Source organism: Bos grunniens, chromosome 22 (assembly GCF_055505025.1).
Source record: "Bos grunniens cultivar Pamir isolate PY7600 chromosome 22, Bosgru_T2T1.0, whole genome shotgun sequence".
Taxonomy (NCBI): Eukaryota; Metazoa; Chordata; class Mammalia; order Artiodactyla; family Bovidae; genus Bos; species Bos grunniens.
The window spans coordinates 32,675,901-32,698,564 of record NC_141186.1 but is presented as its reverse complement, the minus strand read 5'-3'; the positions used below and the strand labels follow the sequence as shown (position 1 = coordinate 32,698,564).

The window sequence follows — 22,664 nt, the reverse complement described above, 5'->3', positions numbered from 1 at the left end:
GTGTATTTCCTATATGTATCTATTTTATTACAAAAGTATTCCTATAATTGTGCATATTTCATATTCTATTTTTATATAGCATGTTTCAAATGTCATTATATACTTTCTCCATGTTCCTATAGCACCCTCATAATTATCTTTAGTGTCTACATAATATTCACTATGTAGGGACACTAGTTATCCTAAAAGCATTCACACAGTATTACCACTTTTTCATAATAGATATTATTGCAATAAAAAGATGTGTGTAGACCTTTCTATTACTCCCTTTCTCTTACTTCCCTACCGCTTCCTGGAATAAAATGAACAAAGTTGGCCATCTGTGGAAATCACAGAAGATGACTTGAAAAATGTGCTTCTAATGAAACCTAAGTGAAAGTCACTCAGTTGTGTCTGACTCTTTGTGACCCCATGGACTACACAGTTCATGGAATTCCCCAGGTCAGAATACTAGAGTGGGTAGGCTTTCCCTTCTCCAGGGGATCTTCCCAACCCAGGGATCAAACCCAGGTCTCCCGCACTGCAGGCAGATTTTTCATCAGCTGAGCCACAAGGGAAGCCCAATGAAACCCAAGATGTCCCTTGAATTGTACCAGGTGAACTAAAATGTACCTTGTGAAACATCAGCTCATTTTAAAACGGCAAAATCCGGAGCACATAGGCAATATTTTATAATAACCATCAATGGAATACAATCTTTAAAAACTGTGAGTCATTATGGATACATGAAATGTATAATGTTTCAAATCAACAATATTGTGATAAAAACCAATGACTTTTGAGAACAAAACTTAAAAAAAAAAAAAAAAGGCAAAATTGTGGCTGTCCAATGAAGGGTGTGATCTTTAAGGAACTTGACACAAGGGAGAAGAGGTAGCATGACTCAGTCATAGTTGGTCCTGTGCTGTATGATAGAAAATACCCTTAAATTGCTTCAGGTATTTAAGAAAGCAGTTTCCGCTGAAACAGACATGACTCTCAAAAGAATCCACTGGAGCTTAGGATAAGTGCATTAAAGAGCAAAATCCTGACCACCCTGGCATTTCTCAAACACAATACTGGTAACCCTTCCTCTTATTTTCCGCCTCTTCATACCTTTGCCACTAGCTACGGCTTCCTAGATGGTGCTAATGGTAAAGAACCCACCTGCCAATGCAGGAGATATAAAAGACACAGATTCAGTCCCTGGGTAGGGAAGATCCCCTGGAGAAGGACATGGCAACCCACTCCGGTATTCACAGGGTCACAAAGAGTTGGACACGACTGAAGTGACTTAGCACACACGCACCCTTTGTTGAGGTTACCAAGAGCTAGGCACCATGGAAAGCACTTGGAGGGCACTGTTCACCTTATGAAAGTCCCATCACAACTCTTCTCATGCGGCAGGTACTATTATTTACCCAGACTACTTTACGGGGGCTGGAGGTGGGGGGTAAGGGGGCCTCCCAGGTGGGTCAGTGGTAAAGAATCTGCCTGACAATACAGGAGACATGGGTTTGATCTCTGCATCGGAAGATTCCCTGGAGAAGGAAATGGCAACCCACTCCAGTATTCTTGCCTGGGAAATCTCATGGACAGAGGCACCAGTCCATAGGGGTGGGAAAAGGGTCGAACACAACTTAGTGACTAAACAACAACTTCACAGGTAAGAGTGTGAGTTTCAGCGAGGCTAAGCCTCTTGTTCAATGTCTCACAGCTATTAGGTGGAGGAGCTAGAAGGCTTCAAAGGCCAAGACCCACCAAGAGATTAATTACAGTATTCTATCACCTGATTCCTTGACAGATTCCCAGAGTAGTGTCCTAGAGAGCCCACATAATATTCTCATCTCTGGCAAGGCAGAGCTCCCCCTTCGCCCTCACCCCTACTTACAAATGAAACCTCTGAACCGATTAGTTTCAAAAGCCATCACGCAAGCATTTTTACATTTGCTTTCCTGAGGTTTGCCCCAGTGTGAATTGTGATGTTGGAAGAGATGAGCTTGCAAGTGGAGGACAAAACATTGAACTCAAGGTCCATCTCCTCCCAAAGCATTCGTCCAGTCCTCCTAGATCTAATGTCACAGGTCAAACTGGGGAACCAAGCACGGCGTGCTGACTGGTTTTGTTTGGCCCAGGTTGCACTGTGCTGGATTAGAAACTGCTCTCTCCTGTCACCTGATGAGGTGTGGTGTGAGTGGTTCTCCTTCAGGGTCTACAGAAAGTTCATTTGCTGGTTTTATCAGTTTCTCCACCAGGCCACAGGGCAATCAAGTGAACCCACTGAGCAACCTGTATATAAATTTACCATCTTTCAGTGAGAATAGACAGAGTATCACCTAGCTGGGAGATAGTATGATCTGCACCTGTCAATGCTACAAAACCAGGCTTGTGGCCCTTCCTAAAGGTGAAAGATCCGGCTTTACAAATCACTCCAGGAAATGAAAAGTCACTTGGCTCCTGTTCTTACATAAGGATAAATCTCTCCATTCATTTGAAATCTGAGCAGTATGACTTAACCACATTGACAATCTGGGGAAACTGGTTTGGGCTTCCTGAAAACGAAAATACACCACAGTCCAATTTAATCAAAGGAAAGGTCATCTGTCAACTCCCACAATGATATTTATTTTTCTTAATCATTTCTTTTATCCTCTGTCCTCCAAATCCCATTTCCTTTTCAAACATGTTGGCTTACGAATTTTTTTGTCAAGGGAAAATACACACATATGTTCTGAAGTGACAGACTAAAGATAATACCTTTTGTTGTTAATCATCACCACCATCCACATGTGTGTTATCTTCTGGGTTCATGTGAACTGTATGCTGAGTTTAAAGAACTCAACCTTGCATTTACTTATTTCTTTGGATTAGAGTTAATTTTGTGGTGATCAAGACCTCACTAGAGTAGAAGAGAAGCTGCTATTTACCACAAATTCACTCATTCATTTAGCAAATACGTATTATGTTTATACTGCATCCGAGCATGTAGAAACAAGAGTCATAGGATGTAGTTGCATTAAAAAAATATATTTGTGTGTAATTCTTAAAATTAATTTTTACTAGAGTATAGTTGCTTTAAAATGTTGTTAGTTTCTTGTATGGTAAAGTGAATCAGTCACACGTATATATATACACTCTATTTTTATATTTCCTTCCAATTTAGATCGCCATAGAATATTGAATAGAACTCCCTGTGCTGTACAGTAGGTTCTCATTAGTCATTTATTTTATACACTGTAGTGTATTTATGTCAGTTCCCATCTCCCAATCCATCTGACCCTCCCATCCCCCGCTTTGGTAACTCTCAGTTTGTCCTCTATTTCATGATATTGCTTTTAAGTTATGCAAATGTATTCAGCCAAGAGAGGTGAAAGAGAGAAGAAATAAGGGGGAAATTCTATCCATCATTCTATTCAAAAGCTCATTGTTGAGAATAAGTGTGAAATGGAAGGTTTGAAGTTGCTTCCTTTTAAGATGATTTTAGTTTCTATGTTCATAAAGCACCAGCTTCTCAACATATTGAGAATTTTCTAGTATAGTATTTAAGCGTTTAATACATGCTCGCTAATCATAAGAAACATCTGTATTTCTTAACTGCTTAACTTAAGAAACATCTATGTGTTTCAAATGGAGAGAAATACAACGTGATGAATTTTGGTCTTCGACAGGTCACCTTTCCAACACATTTTCAAAAGTAATTTTAACTATGCACGATTAGAACCTACCCCAGTTCTAAGATGTGATGTTATATATCTGGAAATGATGACTGAATAAATCAATAAATTACCAAAGGTTAATCATGAGCCCGCATCCTAAATAACAATGAATATTCATTCATTAAGACTTCTTTTGGGTTACAAATCAATCACTGAGAAGCAAGGAAAATGAGCATTAATAGGCTTAGGGATCATTTTAAGGAGAGTTTAGATTACTTTAAAAGGAATACACTTGAATAGGCGGAGCACAAAGGATCTGGGGGGCCATGAAACTATTCTGAATAATACTGTAATCATGGATATATGACATGCATTTGTCAAAAGCTATAGAATCAGTACAACACAAGAGAGAATCATAATGTGACTATGAACTTTCAGTTCAGTTTAGTCGCTCAGTTGTGTCTGACTCTGTGACCTCATGGACTGCAGCATGCCAGGCCTCCTTGTCCATCACCAACTCCTGGTGTTTACTCAAACTCATGTCCATTGAGTCGGTGATGCCATCCAACCATCTCATCCTCTCCTCCTGCCTTCATTCTTTCCCAGCATCAGGGTCTTTTCAAATGAGTCAGTTCTTCACATCAGGTGGCCAAAGATTTGGAGTTTCAGATTCAACATCAGACCTCCCAATGAACACTCGGGACTGATCTTTGTGATGGACTGGTTGGATCTCCATGTAGTCCAAGGGACTCTCAAGAGTCTTCTCCAACACCACAGTTCAAAAGCATCAATTCTTCGGCACTCAGCTTTCTTTATAGTCCAATTCTTGCATCCATACATGATTACTGGAAAAACCATAGCCTTGATGAGACAGAGCTTTGTTGGCAAAGTCTCTGCTTTTTAATATGTTGTCTAGGTTGGTCATAACTTTCCTTCCAAGGAGTAGCGTCTTTTAATTTCATGGTTGCAGCCACCATCTGCAGTGATTTTGGAGCCCAAAATAAAGTCTGCCACTGTTTCCACTGTTTCCCCATCTATTTGCCATGAAGTGATGGGACCAGATGCCATGATCTTAGTTTTCTGAATGTCAAGCTTTCAGCCAACTTTTTCACTCTCCTCTTTCACTTTCATCAAGAGGCTCTTTAGTTCTTCTTTGCTTTCTGCCATAAGGGTGGTGTCATCTGCATATCTGAGGTTATTGATATTTCTCCCAGCAATCTTGAACTAGTAATGTATCAATATTGATAATCTGAAACAAATGTATGACACTAATGCAAGATGTTACTGATGGGGAAACTGAAGAGAGGGGAGAGGAGAGAAGATAAGATATATATATATTTTTTTTTTCCTGGATTTTCTGTTCAACTCTTGTGTAAACCAAAAACTACCCTTAAAAAATAAAATCTACCAATTTTTTAAAAAAGATTAAAAAAGAAATCTACTTTCAATTAGTGGGTCTTAACTGGGGCAACTTTGCTCCTTAGGGGATATTTAGCAATGTCTTAAGACATTTAGTCACACCTGGGGAAGGAAGTGTTACTAGCAGCCAGTGAGCAGACGCCAGGATGCTACTATACAGCCTACAATACACAGGACAGGCCCCAGCAACAAAGGATTATCTTGCCCCAATTGTCAATAGTGTTGAGGTTGAAAAACCCTCACCTGGATTCTTATAAAACTACTGATAATCCAACCCTAAAACTTCTAATTGCATCTTTTAGACTTGAAGAAATTTTCTCTTCTGTCATCCTTAGACTATCAGACATTAGAATATAAAAGTATCTCAGATGCAAGTGTCTAATAGGAGCCATGGGAGAGAGGCACTAGAAATCCATCTGCGTAAGCTGGCTGAGAAGGGCAAGTCAAACTCAGCAGCAGACACAGGGACTGTAGGGACTGATGGGGACTGTGAGGAAGAGAACGTTGCCCACCTGAAGAATTACTTGGAATATAGATTTAACTGTGTGAGACAGAGATCAACACTTTGGTTAATTTCTCTTGATATAAAAGTCAGAACTGGAATAACATGAAGTATTCAGGGGCCCAATCTCTTCTCCTGTTGCTTCACCATTCCTGGGGTGCTGCTATTCTTCATGTGATCCAAGATAGCCCATCACCATACCCACATTTTAGCCATCAGGTAGGGGAAAATAATAAAGGCGGACATACCCACTCCGTTACAGGCAGAACCTGAAAGCTGCCCATCTACCCTAATCCCACTGGCCAGAATCATCACAAGGCTCTTGCTAACTGCAAGGGACACTGGGATGTGTAAGTCTTTATTTTGGGCAGCCACATGCATCGCTAAAAATTCTACTAATATGGAGAAAAAGGAGACTGGATACTGAGGATAACAGACACCGCTGCTGATGGGGAAACACTGCTCAGATCCAGGTCTTTTGTGTCACATGGGAATACAGATCCGCTACTGCCTAATAATGATTACACTTGTTTTGAAAAGGGGCAAAATCTCAGATTTTTTACCTAGAGCAATTTCAAAATAATGCCTCCATCAGAAAAAAAAAAGAAGTCAAAATAAAAAGTAAAACATTCTGCAGGTCCTATAAAACATATATACCAGCAGACCATGACCATTACTTTGCAATTTCCGATATAAACTATTAGAAGAGCATGTATAGTTCTCAGTTCAACTTGGTTTCCAGTTTCAGATAATTTATTTACAGTGTAAAGTGTCAGTAGGGCATGAATAAATGAGAAACATAAATAATTTTGACAAATGTGGAATCCGGACCATTCCAAAAGATTACTCTCAGGAAAAAACACAGCCTTATTTCTTTGTGTTTGAGAATGGGCCTATTAATCCTCCAAATCTGTTCCTTTGCACTATTGCAAAACATCCTTTGCCGTGAGTACATAGTATCACTTTTCTGAAAGAATGTATTTAGTACAGGAAGCCTCTAACAAGTCACCACCAACAAGGAAGTGACTGAGTTGAGGAGCTGGCTGTGACACTAGAGGACCAAGAAGATACAAGGATGGCTGAGATGGATGTCCCGGCAGCAAAAGGGCTTGCATCTCTCACCAAGCAGTGCACAGGTAGAAACCCAGATGGCCAACAGGCAGAATCAAGTGTTCACCTTTACAGGAACTCAGGGGAACACACAGTAAACCTTTAATGGATTACCACTCTGTACCAGACTGCACAGAGGTTACGCCAAGATGTTTGGCAATAAGAACTCCCATCCAAGGTGTTTGGCAATAGGAACTCCCATCCATCCATAGTGGAAAACTCTACTGATATGATCATTTTGGAGATCTGCATACCCCACGACCCAGAGATCTTTTCCTAGGTATATCTCTAGAGAAACTTACACAAAAGAATAAAGTTTATAACAGCATTTTTCTCAGTAAGACAAAACAACCCAAATATCTCATGACAGTAGAAATGATAAAATTATAGTATTCATAATGGAATGCCATATAGCAAAGAAAATACAGATTGGCTTCACACAATATGGTGAATCTCACAAACATTAAGCAAAGAATCAAGACTCAAAGTAATATATACATCACCATCCCCTGTACATATGTTCGAAAGCAAACAAAATGAATACAGAGGATCATACACAGGTGACACAATATAAAGCAAAACAAGAAAATAAGTTCCATAGAGTCAGAGTACAATCGGGGAAACAGAGAATGTTTATTGGGAAAGGGGTGCGCTAGTACACAATGGGCGTGGGGTGGGGCCCTGGCAACATTCCTCACTGGGTGTGGTCACATGGCTGTGCAACTTCTAATCTGTTTTTTAAACCATTCATGCATGTTTTACACATTCTTCCTGGTGATTATCAGTTCAGTTCAGTCACTCAGTTGTGTCCTACTCTTCGCGACACCATGGACTGCAGCACGCCAGTCCTTCCTGTCCATCATGAACTCCCAGAGCTTACTCAAACTCATGTCCATCGAGTCAGAGATGCTATCCAGCCATCTCATCCTCTGTCATCCCCTTCTCCTCCTGCCTTCAATCTTTCCCAGCATCAGGGTCTTGCAATGAGTCAGTTCTTCGCATCAAGTGGCCTAAGTACTGGAGTTAGAGCTTCAGCATCAGACCTTCCAATGACTATTCAGGACTGATTTCCTTTAGGATGGACGGGTTGGATCTCCTTGCAGTCCAAGTAACTCTCAAGAGTCTTCTCCAACACCACAGTTCAAAAGCATCAATTCTTGAGTACTGAGCTTTCTTTATAGTTCAACTCTCATATCCATACCTGACTACTGGAAAAACCATAGCTTTGACTAGACAGACTTTTGTTGGCAAAGTAGTATCTCTGCTTTTTAACATGCCATCTAGGTTGGTCATAGCTTTTCTTCCAAGGAGCAAGCGTCTTTTAATTGTCACCATCTGCAGTGATTTTGGAGCCCCCAAGAATAAATAAAAGAATAAAGAATAAAGTCTGTCATTGTTTCCATTGTTTCCCCATCTATTTGCCATGAAGTGATGGGACCAGATGCCATGATCTTAGTTTTCTGAATGTTGAGTTTTAAGCCAACTTTTTCACTCTCCTCTTTCACCTTCATCAACAGACTCTATAGTTTTTCTTCACTTTCTGCCATAAGGGTGGTGCCATCCGGTGATATAATTCACATCCAGTGATCCGGGTGATATAATTGACATCAAAAACTAAGTTAAATATGACTAGTGGGTGAAAGGTAGGGTGCTGGTGAGCAAGTCCAGGGCCAGTTAGAGGGCAAGTGTTAGAAACACCAGGGGATTACTTTCAAGTTCATCCTGATCATTTTCAGAGTTTAGAACCAGGCAGGATTTCAAGTGTGAGTAGACTGACAGTAGCTGAATGCTTATTTGTTCACCCTCTGAAGAACCCCAGCTGGGGAATTTGCCTGGGAGCTGAGACCACGTGGATCCTGCGAGTGGGTGGGGGAAAAGTGGGGAGGCCCAGGTCTGGCTAGAGCACAGAGGGGCCCTCCCCTCCCAGGGCTGACAGACAGGCAGGCAGGCAGGCAGGGCGGGAGGCTGGGTTTGTATGAATGAGGAGCGACCTCAGAATCCCCAGGGAGGGCCCCTGACAAGCTGGATGTAAGCAAGCCTGGCCCGAGATGTCTCTGCCTCTCCCCAGGAGTAAACACACTCACTCTGTGTGGACGTTCTTGAGCCTCACGCAGTGGAAGTGTTATTTTAAAGACTCACTTGACTAGAACTGCCAAGAGGGACTGCTTTTTCTAAGTCCTAGCCAGAGACAATGCCCATAAATCTACAGGACTTTCTACTTGTCGGTAACAAACCAGAAATTGCTATTCTTCATCCTTTCAACAGGAATTCAGATGCTACAATGAAGAATGCTGCCTTTTATCGGATGACTTAGGCTAAACCCCCACCTCTGCCCCCATCACCAGGTATTCCAGGTTCGTATTCTGACAGCTTTCTAGAAGGAAGTGGCCCGGGATCCACCGTTACTGGTTAGCCACCGGCGGCTCCTTTTGCCTTGATGATTGTTTTTGGCATTCCCAAGAACCCCCTTTCACAGGCTTTTGTTTTTCTTTCCTGATCTCACAAGCCCTGGAGGAATGTGCCAACCTCACCCCTTTCTGAGACAGCCACGTGGCTGGCAAAACTGAGGCCATCCTTTGTGTGTGCTGGAGCAGTTGTGTGGAAACAGCCACCCCCAGCAGATGTGTGCACCTGTTTGTGCCTAGTTGGGGACTTGCCCACAGTTATAATCAACCACCTGCCATGCTGAGGCTGGAGGGCAAGGGAGTTCAGGCAATTAGCAAACGGTGGTTGCTGGCCGTTTTGGAGCAAACCAATCACTGAATGAGATCCCTTGAAGATGGTAACTGTCAGTATTTGGTGTGGGAGCATCCCTAGGTTTATAGAACACTTAAAAAAAAAAAAAAAAAAAGCCAAGCCTCAAACTTTCCTTTTCTTTTTGATGCTAAAGCTCTTCCTTATCTGAAAAGCACAATGACCCATGGAAATGAGTGTCAAATGTCACCAAGACAAAAATTAAGCTCTTTAGGAAGTAACCTGGGACTGGAGTCTTCTTCTCACCCACACATAAGCATAACTCAAAATCCACGTTTCATTAAATGTATGTTGTTTAGTCTCTCAGTTGTGTCCGACTCTTTGTGACCCCATGGACTGTGGCCCACCAGGCTCCTCTGTCCATGGAATTCTCCAGGCAAGAATACTGCAGTGGGTTGCCAATCCCTTCTCCAGCGGATCCTCCCAACCCAGGGATTAAACCCAGGTCTCCTGCATTGCAAGCAGATTCTTTACCACTGAACCACCAGGGAAGTCCCATTAAACGCATATGCAAATATAAAAAAGCTATAGTAAATGCCTGTTGAACACTCAAGATAAAGTCTACCAGACAGCTTAAGGGGCCTCCGAGAATCCAAGCGAGTTGTCACAGCTGGGAGCTCTATTTAATACTGTGCTCTGTGCAAGCTAAAGATTTACTGTCATTAGGAACTGGTGTAAATTAGAAACGTTTGCCAGTCTTCTGGAATTGCCTGCACAGAGGTTGGTGATAAGCCCTTTCTTATCTATGCTTGTTGGAGAGCTGACCTGGCTGTCAAAGTTTTGCACTAAACTGAAGGAACGGGCCATGGCAATGATTACAACAGCCAGAAAAAGTGTATTTAATGTTTGTTAAATGGTGTAACAGGTGTCAATGCAACTACTAAAGCATTCCAGGTGGACCTGGTCTTTAAGGATGTGTGTATGTCTGCTCAGTCATGTCAGACTCTTTGTGATTCATGGACTGTACCCACCAGGCTCCTCTGTCCATGGAATTTTCCAGGCAATATTGGAGTGGTGTTATTTCCTTCTCTAGGGGATCTTCCGGACCCAGGGATCAAACCTGCATCTCCTGCATTGGCAGGCGGATTCTTTACCACTAGTGCCACCTGGGAAGCCCTGACAGCTTGCTTAACCATGGTATTATTAGAAGGATCTTGGATACAGAACATAAGCACTAATTTCCTCAACTATGATATCAGTGTTGGTCAACACTTTGGTTGTTAGCAGTTTAAGATACATTATCAGTTTACTTAGAGCATTTTTTCAGTGGCCAGATAGCCTTCACATCACCCTTTTTTAATTAAAAAAGAAAAATCATGTTTTTTTTTTCAGTTATCTGGGAACTTGGCCTTCAATGATGAATCTAGTTCATTACCTTCCTGACTGTATAACTAGGGAATTCTAACAGTAAATTTCTCTCTACTAATTCCCAGGTAAAGGGATATTAAAGGTTGTCAAGCATGAGAAAACACAGTAGCTCTTATAACCCCCTGGCCAGCAGCATCAGCACTATTTGAGGATGTGTTAGAAATGCAAATTCTGGGACCCCATTCCAGACCTATAGAACCAGAAGGGCTGAAGCTGGGACCCAGCAATCTGTTTAATAAATGACTTGAGAACCACAGGAACAGAATAACAGAATGAACACATAATATGAACACAGGGAGGTTTTCAAGAAAGAGATAAAATCTACAATTTAAAACAGGAAAGAAGGTCAAAGAGGCTGAGGAAGCCCAGTAGGTTAGTTTTAGGAGACCCTTCTGAGGCCCTTGTTGTTTAGTTACTCAGTCGTGTCCAACTCTCTGTGACTCCACGGACTGTAGCCCACCAGGCTCCTCTGTCCATGGGATTTTCCAGGCAAGAATACTGGAATGGGTTGTCATTTCCTCTTCCAGGCAATCTTCCCGACCCAGGGATGGAGCCTGCATCTCCTGCATTGCCAGGTGGATTCTTTACCACTGAGCCACCTGGGAAGACCCTTCCAAGGCTGACCCAGCAGTTATACAAACAGAGTAGGTACCTCCATTCAGTCCCTAAAAAGAAATGCTCACACTCACTGAACATTATTAGGCTTCAGAGACTGGGCTAAAACCTCTCTACAGGTTCTGCTATTATCACCAGCATCCCTGTTACATAGATGTGAAAACTGAGATTTAAAAGAGATTTCATTTAAACTCAGCAAAAAAGAAGCTGATATGATTCCAAGCCTACACTTGGACAACTCTGCCTAACTTCTCTAGTTTCAAAATGAAGGGACAGAAAACAAGGAAGGAGAGCAAAGGAGAAAAGAGAAGGCTTTTGCCAGCTTAACTTGAGGTTTTGGAATTTGTAATTATAGTGGCCACTCATTGATTCTACTAAACTTAGTTTCTAGGGTAAAGATAGGTTGCTTTTTTAAAACTAGATAATCTGATTTTAGATGGTGAGGGACAGGGAGACCTGGTGTGCTTCAGCCCATGCATTGCAAAGGGTCAGACAAGACTTGATGATTGAACAACACAATCTGGTTTAGTAAAAATCTGGATTAAACCACAAAGATCTGATTACAGATAACCAGACTGAATATGCATTATCACTCAGTGCTTCTTAAACCAAACCAACTACTATATGTAGCTGTCCTCTAATAGCAAAGATTCTAAACTTAGTTTAAAAAAAAAAAAAACTTTTTAAGAGCTACAAAGTCAGACTGCAGTCATTTTTAGCAGAATTTTAGGGCATGCAAACCCATCTGAGAAGCCTAGCATCCAACAAAGGTTCCTTAAACCACACAAGGTGTTCCTAATCCCTGATTTTTATTTTTCAAACTTTATTGAGTTTGACACTTTTTTTTCCCAGCTGTGCTACCCAGCATGTGAGATCTTAGCTCCCTGACCAGGGATCAAACCTGCACCCTCTGCAGCGGACTCAGGTTATCTCAATCACCGGACTGCTAGGGAAGTCCCTGATGCCCCATTTGTAATCCTAGCTAAAAAGGTCATAGCAAAATCTCAACCCTTGACGAGTTCTTTCTGTTACAGGATAGAGGGCTTGGGAGCAGCTGGAGAAAGAGGGAAACAAGCGGTCAATCTCATTCATAGTCAATCATATGCCAAGGCAAAAAGCTAGGGCTCAGATCCACCCGATTCTAATGCCACCACTGATTACTGCAAACAGTTTTTAGTAAAACTGCTCACAGACTGAGACGATTTCATAATAGCTAAAATAAAGTGCCTGCCTCACTTCCCACCCCTTCAGACCAAACCCTGCCAGCTGGTTAAGAGATCTGAGTTAGTCTCGTCTGACCCTGAGTTTGTAGATGCGGGAAACAGGGCCCAGCGACCAAAGACTTACCAGGGGCCTTTAGCTGAGGTGGCGCTAGATCAAGAGGACCAGAGGCTGTCTGGCTGGTTCTCAGGACTCCAGGTTTAAGCTGAGCTGCAGCAGGGGAGGAGGAGGAAGGAGAGAAGGGAACTGGGAAGCTGGGTGGAGAGAACAGGGGGAGGGGCCGGAAAAGCCAGGGCTGAGCCAGAACTCTTCCCCTCCCCTCCCAAGTCAGAGGGTCTTTCTATTCTTGGGATTTCCTCCCCACCCCATTTAATCAGGTCTTGATCGCACCTCAAGCCAAATCAGGCAGTCGCCTTTTTGGAGTGGAAAGTGAGAACTGAAAGGATTATAGAAGCTAGGGATGTCCCCATCCCTTCTGGGAAAAGGAGGGACACCCCACTTCATCTTAATCAGATGCAGCTCCTTCCTTGGGGTTCTACTGTGAGCATACATTCCTAGGCTGCCCTTGGTTTCTAGCTGCCTTGGACCTCTCTGTTCCTTCACAAGACAATCAATTAGAAACTTCTGTGGCTCTAAAAGAAAAAGGGCATGTGCTATGTGGCAGACAAGTGCTCAGCATTTTACTTATACAAAAAGAGAAAGAGAAAAAAAAGGATGTCATTCAATCCTTATAGCAAACTGAGGTGTAGAAGCTGTTTCTAACTTACAGATAAGGAAACTGAGGCTTAGAGAGGTCACCTGGCTGCCTGCTGTCCCACCAGAGCTGGTACATGGGCAGCCAGGGTTGGGACATAGGCCACTATAAAACCATCACATACTTAGAAACAAATCAACAGACGTGCTCTGGCTGGCCCTAGACCTGTGATGTGCAGTAATAAGGTCAGGATCTAGAACTGGATTCAGTTCCAGGTCTCCATGTTTATAGGACTTACCTAAACTAACCTATGTAAGCCTCGGTTTCCTCATTATAAAGACAGGGATACTGATGTGTTTTCTGGCATTCTTGGGAAGATGCTATGAAGCTATGTTGCTATGAAGGCACCTGCCTATGTTCATTAAATGTATTCTTTCCTTTCTGATCACAGCACAGGAGACCAACAATTATACCAAACACTTTACTTCATTCATCCTCAAAACAGGCTAGGGGTGGCTTCTTAACACTGAGAAGAATCCCCAGTGGGTGATCTAGGTTAGAGTTGCCAGATTAAACATTTAGAACACACACTAAAAAAAGTTATCCCTTGTTTATTTTATGTGTTCAGTCTGGCAATCCTAACAGTTGGTAATAAACCACATGGGTAAAGAACTTTGGAAGCAGCTTGGCAAGTCCCTAGTTGTAAGTGGCTTTAGGATTGATTCAACAGAACCCACGGTAACTGGTGGAAGTGCAGCCTTGAAACTTGCTCCTCCAACATCATGACCAATCCATGGAATTTGTACCAGACCCTCCTTATCTCTGCATTCTACCAGAGACAAGAAACCAGCTTGTGTTGTGGGAAACTCAGCGTCCTCTCATCTAGAATTCCTTTGTTAAACTCTTGTCTGTTGTCTAACTTGTAACCAAGGACAAATTACTCTGTCCATCTGCATGCTTGATAGGGGTCAACTGTCAAACTACTTTTTTTTTTTAGAATCTGAAGAATTTCTTATAATAATGAAAATGTGATGAGAGACTTTTTTTTTCTAAACATTAGCCAGCTTGCCAAGAACTCTGATACTGTCTACTTTGAAACTTCATGTCTTTTAGAAGAAATATAATCCACAAAAATGACTTAGGCTGAGAATGAGGTTAACACAAAAATCTGTAAATATTGAAAATAAAAACACTTTAGAAATTCAGAGAGACAGAGGGTAGAATGGTGGTTGCCAGGAGTTGAGGGGAAGCCAGTGAAACCCCAAGGTCTGAGCCAGGGCTGATGATATTCCACTGCTGCCGGAAATGAGAATTACAGGTACCAGGCACAGTTCAAACGCTTTTATGGGCATTTTCTCTCTTGATTTTCATAATGGCCCTAGGAGGTCTAGGTCATGTTATTGCCTGTGCCTCGGACCTGGGAGATCATACGTATTGAAATCAGAAAGAGGCTAAGAGGTTCCCAGACGTACATGCAAAAGGACTTTTTTGCCGATTTCTGTGAGGTTCCACCTTCATCAACGGAGTACCTGTTTAGACGCCTACAAGAGGATCCTTTCTTTAATAATCCATCTAATACCCAGGCCTTACAGTTTTCAACAACCAGGACCAAGCTACACAATTTGCAAGACCCAGTGAAAAATTAAAATATGGAGCTTCTTTGTTTAAAAAATCACGAGGAATCTCAAGATGGCTACAGAAGAGTGTCAAACTGAGCGTGGGTCCCTTCTGAGCAGGGGGCCCTGTGTGACTGCACAGGTCACACCCTGGTGAAGTCTGCCCCGCCAACAGCATTTTTCCCTGGTAGGTTTCCACTGTCTTAATTGTTTCCTTTCTGCCTGCCCAGCCTCAGGCGCCTGTGCCCAGAAGTAAATGAGCCTGTTCACAAAGGCATACAGACCCCTGGGGGCCAGCAGTTCTGGACAGGGCCCCCCACATGCCAGGGGGAATCACAAGCTCGCTGCCTTGTTGCTCTGGGGTGGCAGGGAAGGGCTTTAAGCCTTGGTTTGGGAAGTTTCCGTTAGGTCAAGTGGGTAGTGTTCCATGAATCTTACATTCATTTTGAAAAACGATGCAGTGTCAGAGATCTGTAGGTCACTGTGCTAATCTATGAGCTTTATAACAGTACAAAATAACACTTAAAAAAATTCTGACATAAGCACTGTATATTCATTATCAATAAATGAAAACACACTGACATGTGAAGAAGGCAAATTGCAAACATTTCTATCCCACCCATCCCAAGATAACTCAGTCATGACAATAGTATCAGCTTAATTTTTTTTTTTACCTCTACCATAAACAGGACAAATTTGTTTTGCAAATTTGAAAGTTGTTCAGAGAGTAGATCTTAAATGTCCTCATCACAAGAAAAAAAATTTTTTAACTATGTATGGTGATGGATTTTAACTAGACTTGTTGTGGTGATCATTTTGTAATACATACAAATATTGAATCATTATGTTATATACCTGAAACTAATATATGGTTACAAGTCAATCATACCTCAATTAAAAATTTTTTTTTACTTTTTAAAAAGACCTGTAATTATTCTTATTTACAGATGGGAAACTGCAGTAGAGAGATGTTCAGTAACACAGCTAAGATTGTTCACCAGTGAGAAGCAGGATCTGGAGTCAAACTCAGTTTTGCCTAACTTCAGAATCCACTCTACAGCAGTCTTTTTGGTGGGGAGTCTGTAGGTGTGCAGAAAGAAAATACTACATCTTCTAATGATACTTTCTTTGTATGCATTCTTTGAACATGTTACTCTATGTCACTGCTTTTGATGATGACTCTTTTGTGAGTATTTTACAATATACATGATGCTAATATAGTTCTCCATGTCTACAACTATGGGCTTCCCTGTTAGCGCAGCTGGTAAAAAATCTGCCTGCAGTGCAAGAGACCCCGGTTCAATTCCTGGGTTGGGAAGATCTTCTGGAGAAGGGATAGGCTACCCACTCCAGTATTTTAGGGTTTCTCTGGTGGCTCAGCTGGTAAGGAATCTGCCTGCAATGCGGGAGACCTGGGTTCGATCCCTGGGTTGGGAAGATCCTCTGGAGAAGGGAAAAGGATACCCACTCCAGTATTCCGGCCTGGAGAATTCCATGGACTGTATAATCCATGGGGTTGCAAAGAACTAGACGTGACTGAGTGACTTTCACTTTCAAATCTATAACTGTATAATGAAATAAATAATTAAAAGTATACAAATGAATGGGGCTGTATGAACAAAACAATTTAGAGGTTACTGCACTGTGCTATAACTTACAGACTAGTTTTTATACATGTATCATAGATTTGAATATATTGGCATACATGTTTTTTTTTAATAAAAAAAGGATGATACATATGCTTTTTTCTATTTTCTATATTGTAATCATTTTTCCATGTCAATAAATATTCACCTACAAATGTATTCTAATGTAAGTACTGAGCTTCTTAAGTGTTACTTTTGCTGAGATCTCATGATTTAGAACAAGGATCTGATATCCATCCTACATTCCAATGCCTTCATCCCACCCTCACTCCAATGAACGGTGGAGTGTCTGGAAGCCAGGGACTCTGTTTAAAAATACATCTCTCTTCTCAAAAGAATTGAAATTCAGGACTCAAAAAAGATATTTGTGTTCATATCAGTATTATTCATAAGAGCCAAAAAGTGGTGTAACCCAAGTATTCACTCACAGATGAATGGATAAGCAAAAGTGGTAAATGCATATAGTGGAATATTAGTCCTAAAGCACAGGAAATTCTAACACATGGTACAATATGGATGAAACATGAGGACATTATGCTGAGTGAAAGAAGCCAGTCACAGGAAGACAAATACTGTATGAGTTCACTTATATAAGGCATCCAGAATAGGCAAATTTGTGGAGATGGAAAGTAGAATGGTGACTGTTAGAGGCTTAGGGGGAAGGAGAGAAGGGTTATTATGTAATGGGTACAGAGTTTCCATTTTTCAAGATGGAAGATCTTGAAGATGGACGTGGTGATGGTTGTCCAGCAACTTAAAATGGTTCAGATAGGGGGACTTCCCTGATAGGCTGGTGGTGAGCAGTGTGCCTACCAATGCACAGGACATACACTTGAACCCTTTTCTGGGACGATCTCACATGTGTCGGAGCAACGAAGCCCATGCATCCCAACTACCAAAGTCCACAAGTTGCAGTCCGTGCTCCACAACAGGAGAAGCCAGCATGATGACAAGCCCGCACACGGCAGCAAGGAGTGGCCACCGTCTGTCACAACTAGGGAAAGCCCTAGTGTAACACCAAAGACCAGCACAGCCAAAAACTAATAAACTAAAAAAAGAAAAAAGTTAACATGGTAAAACAACAACAATGCATCTCAGTATACTCGATAGACTTAGTGGAAGCAAAGTCCCAGGTACCAAGTCTTCATTCTGTACTAGGCATCCTGCAAGGTGTGTGATCTCATTCAGTTCTCACAACAAATCCCTTAAAGCAAAGGGACCTTAGGGATGTGGATGAACCTAGAACCTATTATACAAAGTCAGTCAGAAAGAAAAACACAAATATCGTACATTAACGCATATATATGGAATCTAGAAAGATGGTGCTGATGTACTTATTTGCAGGGCAGCAATGGAGATGCAGACATAGAGAAAAGACTTGTGGACACAGGTGTTGGGGGGCGGGAAGGAGAGGGTGGGATAAATGGAGAGAGTAGCATGGAAACACTATCATATATAAAATAGATGGCCAGTAGGAATTTGCTGTATGACTCAGGGAATTCAAACCAGGGGCTCTGTGACAACCTAGAGGGGTGGGATGGGGTGGGAGGTGGGACGGAGGTTCGGGAGTGGGGGGACATATGTATACCTATGGCTGATTCATGTTGATATATGGCAGAAACCAACACAATATTGTAAAACAATCATCCTTCAGTTAAAAACAAATAAATTTTTTAAAAGGGACCTTAGGTTCAATGGCTTGAACTGGCTCAAGGTCATGTCACTAGTAGATGAGGAAGGCTTGTCTCATTCAGCTCATGCCTGCCTGTCTGAATCCAGGGCCCAGAACTTTCCAGTGTCTCTTATAAAGGATGTAAAATGACTGTGGCTAAGTAGTAAAAGACCGGAAACTTAGTCTGCCTCCACCACAGCCCTTAGTGGTCCAGTGCCTTGTATATTGTTAGGTATTCGGTGTTTAATCTATTGAATACAAGGGTGAATAGGGTCCAGCAATGAGAAAAAGACCAAGCATTCCAAGGTCAGTGCTGATGGAGTGCTCATTTCCTGCCTTCTCACTCTTAAGTTATCTCCTCAAGTGACTAATATTAGGCTTGGGGCCGCTCCACTGATAACACCGCTTACCAGAGAGTCCACTGCCTGCTGCCCGCACTGCCTTCCATCAGGGACAGCAAGGATCTGTGGAGGGCTCCCGATACACGTGTAAGTCAGAATGGTACTCTGCGATGGTAGGGGAGACCTGGGGACCGTAAGTCTGGTCCTGTCAACCTGAACTGTCATGGGTATGTCACTTGTTAGTTCATCATGCGTGAAATGAGGGTCCCAATGCATAATATGGGGGCAGCCCTAATACTCTATCTGCAGAGCAGATGAAAAAGCACCCACTGTATGGGATGGATGATTCTTTCCAAATTCAGGGCTCTTCAGAAAAAGCAAGTTCAGAATTTGATGAATGTTTACCTTAAGAGCTATTGGAATTAAAATTGAGAGATGTAAGAATCTGACAGGCAGTACAAAGAAAAGGAACTGCTTATCTTTTAAAAGCATTTTAATACTGAGCTTTCACCAAATAAACAAGCCCCCACTTCACAAAGTGAAGTGCACAGAACACTGGTCTGGGTAAGGCTCGAACATCAGGGACAAGAAAGTGTGGGAAACACTGTTTATGTGTTTTCTTCTGGGAGATCTGCCATGCACAGGAGTGGATTTGAAACTGATCAAAAAGAACTTAAACTCTGTTGAGTTTTTTTTCAATTTATCTATTTTTAATTGAAGCATAATTGCTTCATAGTATTTGTTGGTTTCTGCTTTTAACAATATAGTTCCCAGGCTTATTTGTCTGCAGCTCCCTACTTGTTATCTTGTGTGTTTATTCAATGTAACAACTCAACATCTGGAGAAGTCATGGGGAAATGTTAAACCATAATTGAGTAATATAAATATTACCCACACAAAGTGTCTTAATCTCAGTTGTAAAGTGGGAATAATATTCCACCAATATCATGAGTAGAGATGACGATTAACGAGTTACTGTTTGTAAAACACGTAAAACAGCCTGACACATAGAAGTACTAACCAATCATTAAAACTATATATTAATGTGCTGAACTGATTGATAAAAGAACTATGTTTAAATCAAGCCTTAAAATAGCCATAACACCAAGAGAAAGAAAAGTCATTTCTTACTAGGTTTTTCACAAAAGCTCTTTGCTGATTCATTAAAGTTCTGGTGTGAAATCAGACAGAAACATTAAATTTTTGTCAAGTCAGCCTTCTTTATTCTGTCAGCACGGAAGGTAATGATTCTTACAAGTTTAAGTTTGTGTTAGAATACTAAACAGGAGACTCCTGACAAAGGTCAAGAGCATCAGGCACGGAGTCCTAACTGGGCCACTCCTGCCATGTGGCCTGGACAGTCCACTACTTACTCTCTCCACAGCTAAGTTTTCCTCTCTGTAAAATGGGGATACCACTAATGCCTGTCATCACAGGATTGGTGGGAAGGTTCAGTGGACTAACACTAATAGCAACAGTAAAGCCGAACAACAGAGACAAAGCAACTGAGTTCCAGATTCCAGCGAAGTTAGTTATCCACAGTATTACAGCAAGTACCTGGGCCTGGATTTGAACCCAAGCAATTAAATTCCAAAGCTCCTCTTCACGTCTGCCTCCCATTGATATAAGGACATACTCAACATAGCACCTAGCCCATGGGAGCTGCTTTTTTTTTTTAAACATCGTCACTGATTTTAAAGGTCCCAGAAATGGAATGATATTTTAGAGCTTTAAGTGCTCTAGAGGTAACAAGTAGGAGGACAAGTTCTTTAAAAGCCTTTGATTTCTTTTTTCCCCTCCCTTCATTAACTCCTCTCAAGGCATCTAGAGAAGTTCCTTTCCCATGGGAAACAGCTGCTATTTTTGTAGCACAGCTGTAAATTGTGCATTATTCCTACCCATTTGAAGCTAGGTGACAATATGCTATCATTCTGACCCAGCACTGAAATGAAATTGTAGTCACTTTTTCTTATAAGCAGAAGTGCCCTAGTCACACAGTTTCTTGGTAATTTCCACCTTTCGGGATCTTAAAAAAAGAAAAGAAAAGAAATGCCTTGCTTTTACAAAGTCGTTTGCAGCTGGCTCAGTGATAAAACCTCGCCGTGTCAGCTTTCAGGAATCCTGTTTGTCTGTGTTGTGTTACCCAAGTAGCTTGTTATCTTTGCAGCTTAAGGGCTGACTTGGAAATTCAGGCTGTCAACTATTTAAAGAAAATGGAAGTCCTCACGCCACTATTTTAATTAACTTTCCAGAGAGCAAGGTTTGGTTATGATAGTGTTAACTGAAAATACTCTGAAGGAAAGAGGGCAGAAACAAAATGAGAAGGAGGATTGTTGTTTTAAAAGGCATTCTAGGAAGAAGAATTTGAACATAGCCATGATGGCGAAACAGTATAGGGTATGTAAAGAAAAGAGAAGAGAGTCGGGAACAAATATTAAGGAGTATGAATGGTAGAGCGTGGCTAGTTAAAATGTATTAATGCAGATTATATGGGGCCTTGAATGCCAGGTTAGGGTTTTGGAAGGTGGATGTCTATGCAATGGGAGATAAGAGATGTGTGGAAGTCAACAACGATCACATTTATGTCTTAAGAAGATAACAGGGGGTTATGTGTGGGTATTATGTGGTACACAATGGAATCGGAACAGATCCAGGAACTCACTGACTATTTGAGTGAGTTTGGCCTAAAATTTCCATCCATTAATTTGTTAAATGGTGATGATAAAACTGGTAGGAACTGAATGAAATCAGGCATGGACTATTAAAATAATGTTACAGAAAGCAGTCAAACAATCAACACACACATGCATACTTTTACAGTCAGGCTGACTGGAGGAGACTGACGGCTGAGAAAGCCGGCGTTCTGATAGAAGGAAAGAAGGGAGCTGTCTGAGGTGGAGGAGAAAGGTGGGAGGGAAAAGGGAAAATCCTGAGAGATGATTCAAGAGAGAAAGGAGCTTATACAAGGGGAGGCAGTGGGGGAGTTGGTCTGGGGGCTGGGATGCTGGCGGGTTCAGCTTTAGAAATGCTAAATATGAGAAAGAATGAGATATTTACAAGGAGTGGGTGGCCCAGAGCAGCCTCAAGAATTAGGTGTTCAATCAGTGTTTTAATTGAAAATGCCACATGGCTCTACTCCAGGAGGGTAGTACTTGAGGATCTTTATTGATCCATAATTAAACCTCAGTGAGCAAACTCAGTGAAGTTCTAAAAGCCATGGCATGTAAGCCAAGAGAGATGTGGAGTTCAGAACTGTCACTGAGGGAGCTCTGGATAGAAAAACAGATTCTCTGGAAGGAATCAAGGAAGTATCAGGCGTGTATAAGTTCCCTTTCAGCACTTCATACTTTACCTCCTTTGAGGAATTTGCCTTTGCTTGTTCCCACTGGAGAAACATCACTTAGAAAAATAATCAAAGATAACTCCAATCCCAATTACACAAAGATGTTCATCAAAGTATTATTTATATCAGCAAAAAATGGGAAGCAATTCATATTTAAGACAACAGAGGAGTGGTAGATTATGTCCATCAATTTGATGGAATATGAAAGCGGCGACTGGAGGAACCATTCTAAGCACTTTACATATATTAATTCAATCAGTCATCATAGCAATTCTATGGGGTATACACTAATAAAAGCCCTATTTCACAGATGAGGAAACTGAGGCTTGGTAAATTTAAATAACTTGCTCAAGATTGCACAGGTAATAACGGGCAGACCTGGGACTTCAGTGAGTCTGTCTGGTTCTAATGTCTTCACTCTAAACAGTATATAACATTGCCACAAAGGCTACTTTTTATTTTTGCCTGATTTTCCTAAATTAGTTTTATAACAAAACTTTGGAGGAAAAATATACCTTCTCCATTCAGGGGAGGAGGAGATCAAATAGGGAAGGAGTGGTGGCAATGAGCAAAAATTCTGCTTCTTTATATACCCAATGACAAAAGCTCATATTTCCTATTCTTTCAATCTCATCAGCAGTAACTAATGCTCGTACAACAAACTATAATCTACAAAGTCCTTGAATCCATTCATAGCGCCAAAACTACCCAGCCAAGTCTCATTTTCC

The 22,664-nt window shown here is 41.5% G+C and overlaps 1 protein-coding gene across 11 annotated transcripts in view; it reads right to left on the bottom strand.

Moving 5' to 3' along the window:
- Positions 1-22,664, bottom strand: part of FRMD4B (FERM domain containing 4B) — a 358,959-nt gene that overhangs the window by 49,128 nt on the left and 287,167 nt on the right. The gene's annotated exons all lie outside the window — the stretch shown is intronic.